The sequence below is a fragment of the Nannobrachium achirus genome (assembly GCF_963921795.1).
Source record: "Nannobrachium achirus genome assembly, contig: SCAFFOLD_380, whole genome shotgun sequence".
Classification (NCBI taxonomy): domain Eukaryota; kingdom Metazoa; phylum Chordata; class Actinopteri; order Myctophiformes; family Myctophidae; genus Nannobrachium; species Nannobrachium achirus.
Window position 1 is genome coordinate 36,923 of NW_027664686.1, and position 4,882 is coordinate 41,804.

The following is a 4,882-nucleotide window of genomic DNA, read 5'->3' on the forward strand; positions in this document are numbered from 1 at the left end:
TGTACAGTCCATTGTGGAAGACGCAAAGCTGCGGGTCGCCAAGTACGCGGCCTACTGCGACACGATCACGCTGGACATGTCCAACCTCACGTGTCTGCAAGACACGATCAGGGCGCTGAACGCCTTCGCCCCCGTGGCGTCCAGCCTGGGCGTCATGCTGTCCGACAAGCTGCTGGAGGACGGCCCGAAGCTGTTCTCGGACATCAAGCGGAAACTTGCGAACCCGGCGGTCCTGACACACTTCACGATCAACTTGGTGTCGGACCCGAACGTGTGCTTGGTGAGCTACCTGGGCCGGCGGCACGTCTCACGCACGGCGCAGACAATCAAGGCAATGAACCCCGGCACCGTGGTCACGGTCAGGGCCCCCGGCAGCATGTTCTACAACCTGCCCAGGATAGCAGAGTTCTCAAACGACTTCACGGACAGGGAGCTCGACGGATGCGTCGCGGGCATAGACTTCATCGTTCTGGTCATGGCCAGGCTGCGCACAAACATCCCGTTTAGAGACTACGGCCAGACGGCGATGAAGCTGATACCCCAGTGCCCCTCGCAATGGGTTCCGAAGACGAGGAGTCACTGGCTGTGGTCTCCCGAGTCCGTCGTCGGGCCGTACGTGCAGGAGCCCGCGCTCGCACACGGCGTGAGGCCCGACCTGTACGGCGTGGTAGCCGTCCCCAACGCCATAGCTATGTTCGGCCCCGACAAGGTGGTCGTTGAGCTCGACACGGGCTGCACGTACGTCGGGCACAAAGACTTTTCCACCAACCACGTCGCCAAGTGCGACAGGACGACGACTCGCGCGGCGCCGTGCTCCCCGCTGCTCGGCTCGGACTGCTGCGCCGTGGAGCAGCCCGACGGAGGCTTCACCTTCATGCGGAGCACGCCTCAGCTGCAGCACCTCGTGTCCGAGCTCATGACGTGGGGCGTCAGGCACTTGCACTACGGCTTCCTCGACGACGTCGATCTGGTGGACCGCAACGGCGTGCCCACGCTGGACCTGCTGTACAGCACGATCACCCCGAAGCCCGTCATGTTTCTGTACAGCACCGATCGGTCGGGTCCGCCCGAGTACTGCCCCGGCGTGGTCAAAGCGACAAAGCTCTTCTTCTTTCAGAGGACCGATTTCCACTACACGGGCTTTTTCAGGACGCCGATCCCCGGCCTGGCCGTGGGCCCCACAGACGACAAGAGCCTGTGCAGGAGAAGGGTGCTGGACGCCGTGCAACCGCACGTGACCGTGACGCAAACATATCCCGGCGCCGTGGACGAGGCTTACTACTTGGACACCCTGTTGCCCGCGAGGGTCGAAACTTGGACCTGGATGTTCAGGTCTTTTTTGTTTTACAAAAACGGCACCGTGTTCCTGTACACCCCGACGCCGAAGACCGTGATAGACACGTACACGGTGGATCAGATGTCGCGGACCATACCGGCGGGCACGTTCACGCACAACCCTATGGCCCTGTCCAAAGTCACAAACACTAAACTCGGGACGTACGTGACCACGAGGGTGCGTCCCGAGCTCGTCGGCCAGACCCCGGTGTACTTTTACAAGCACACGCTGACCGATAAGGTTTTGTGCACGAGGACCGATTACAGGACCGAGACGACGGTGCCGGGAGTGAACGCGGTGATGAACGCTTCCGGGAGGGCCGAGTTCCTGGGGATCTGGACGGCCGGGAACTCCCTGTTCGACAAGATGGGGCTGAGCTACCCGAAGTACAACGAGACAAACCACGGCATGTCGGGGAGCCGCCTGGTGTCGGAACAGGAACGCGATCCCGTCGAAGTGTGCTCGGCCGGGGCCCTCGGGGACGACGACCTGACGGCGCACGTGACCAGCAGCCTGTCTTTCTTGGACAGCATCGGACGGACCGAGAACTGCCGACGGACGCACGATAACCTGTACGCCTGCCTGCTGGGCTCCGGCCTGGGCTGCTGGACGGCGTCAGAGGACACCATGGCCCATATGGTGCTGGGACCCGGCCGAGCCGCCTCTTGGAACCGCTCCGACGTCAGGTTCAGGCTGACCGTGCACAACCACCAGAAGGCCACGTGGGTGATCAACTTCAACTACGCGGTCCCCCTGGCGAGCAAAAGCAACGGCGGGTGCTTCTCAACGGAGCCGATCTCGGCGCTCATGTACTCTCACGCGGTCGAGACGTCGGTGAGCGACGACCCGCTGTCCACCTCGGCGGACTACATGTGCGGCAACTGCGTGAAGAACGTGTGCGCGCTGGGGACCGGCTGGATCGTCCGGGCCCCCTTCGTCGAGGAGCGCGTCGAGTCCGTGAAGGCCGTGCGGCTGCAGCGAGACCTATGTCTGGAGGAAGGGAGAGACTACATCGACTGGTACCGGACTGACCCGTTGAACGACACGTACGTCTCTATGAACCACTTTAACACAATCAACACCACGGCGCTGGCGCTCTACGTAAAGGGTCTGGGTGACTCGGGGTTGATCATGAGTGGTGGCGTTTTAGACCTATTAAATTCCACTGTGACCAAAGCAACGAACCACGCGTACACAAATCTCTACGTGCTTGTGCTGGACGCGCTGGCTCTGGTTCTGGCTGTGGCCTTGGCAATCGGGCTGTGTGTGTTGGTCGTGCAATGGGACTCGATCTGGCGCGCGGACCGACGGGCGCCGCGCTCACCCTCATGGTCGCTTTCGTCGTCCTCATCCCCTCCCCGTCGTCGCAGAGCAGCGCCCCGCCACAGCCGCCGTCGGCTCGAAAGCCGGGCGCCATAACCGTACCCAGACGCGTAGGCTACGTGCCGGCAGGAGACCCGCTTTCGGCCAAGTACGTCACCATAGGCCTGACCCTGCCCGATCTGTCCGGGAGCACGTTGGCGGTGTTAGACCCCATGTTTCTGAAGTGCTCGCAGTTGTGCAGTACGGTTCAAAGAAGCGCGTGCTCCAAATACTGTGGCTCGCAGAAACTGACCGAAATTTTGCTCCTTCAGCTGCAGAGGCAGCAGTACGCCCTCGAGTACGCCAGACACCTGACCGAGAGCCTGCTGAGCCTGGGCCGTGTGGACTCGGACAAGCCCAACCACGTCCCGCCGGCGGCCTTTCTGGCCAGCAGCTGGGAGGCGCACGTGTCGGCCGCATTCAACAAGGAGACTGTGGTCCGGAACGACGGGCCGGCCGAGGCCGTCGCGAAGCACTGGGAGCTGTACCAGAAGGCGGCCAACGTGTCGATGGACCTGGTTCACACGCTGCTCCGCAACACGGACATGTCCGTGTTTAAAGCCACCTACCCCATGGTCGTGTCGACCTACAGCCACGCTCTCGACTTTGTGACGGCGGGCCTGTCGCAGTACAGCGGCATGATGCAGTCGTGCCTCAGGTCGATATTGGAATCCAAGTCAGTGTCGGGCTGCATCGACGGGGTGCCCAACGGACGGTTTCAGAACGCGCACTACGACAGCGCCTCCAACACGCTCAACGTGGCGGCCACGGCAACGGAACACGATCTGGTGATACGGGAATGGGCTGACGCCTACGTGCCGTTCTGGACGGGAGGAGGCAACCTGTGCTGGCTGAACCTGGACTTGGTCAGCATAGAGAACAGGCTGTACTACAGGCCCGAGTGCGACGGGATCTGGTGCTCGTCTCCCGTGTCCGTGGACGTGGACGCCTTCTTCTCGGGACGGCGCCGGTTCACGTACCCGCACGTGTGCGGCGCCTGCAAAGGTCCCGTCTGTTACAACGAGACCGGCGGCGGCACGTTCGCCGTGCTGATGCCGCACGAGCGGGTCGTCTTGGCCGCGGAGGACGTGCACGTGCGCAACGCGACTCTGACGGAAACGAACGAGGCGTCGCTCGAAGTGATACAGCAGCTGAAAGTCCTCTTGCGCGAGGTGACGCCGATCAAGACGTATTGCTCCCTGGTCAACAAGACAGCCTCGGTCGTCCGAGACACCGTGACGGCTCTCGGGAAGAAGGTGGTGGACATTCAGGAAAACATCGATCGTATCTGGAACCACACGCAAGAGAAAGTCATGTCTTTTACTAAAGACGTGTTCGGGGGCTGGAGCGAGATCATGTACACGAGCCTGGCGTTGGGCGTGAGTTCCCTCGTGCTGACCCTGACGTGTATGATCGTGTGCTGCTACTTTTTTTCGACGCACGTGACCAGAGGAGAAAATGACGGCCAGTGAACGGGACTTTTATTGGACAATTATTTGCACTGCTGTGGCTAACACGGTGTGTGCCATGGTGATCCACCAGGAGATCATACCAAATACATAATACAATAAACAAATACAAACTGAACTGAAAAGACAAAGAACTCTCGACTTAAGAAAAAAGAAGGTGACACCGTGGCACTTATTGAACCTGTAAAAAAAAATGCCTCGATTTATATTTTTGTACTGAACTTGTGATATTGTATTTGAAGATGTGATTTCAATGAGACGCATATTTTGTAAACCTGAATAATTTTCAATAAAGTATATTTAAAAAGCAAAAAAAGAAAATACCCACGAACCGACATGGCCGCTGACGCCGTGGCTTCGCGCCTTGGTGACGACTACGCAGCCGCCAAAACCGTGCTGACGTACGCCGAGAACTCGCTGCGGGGCCGAGCGCCCCCGACTCACATGGCCAGCGTCAGGGCCCTGATAGAAGACGTGGTGCGGTCTCGCGCTTGGATAGACGACGGAGAGGTTAGCGTCTTGGACACGATGCATTTCCTCACGGCACTTTACACTAAAGCACACTTTGACTTTGAGAGCGTGGTGAACAGGAGCGAAGTCCTGACCATGGCAGCGTTTGTGCACCTGTGGCGGGCCGCGCAGTCGTCGTACTTTTACAGAGACGTGGCCCCGCTCATGGACGAGTGGATCAAATTCATGGTCATCCTGGTCAACT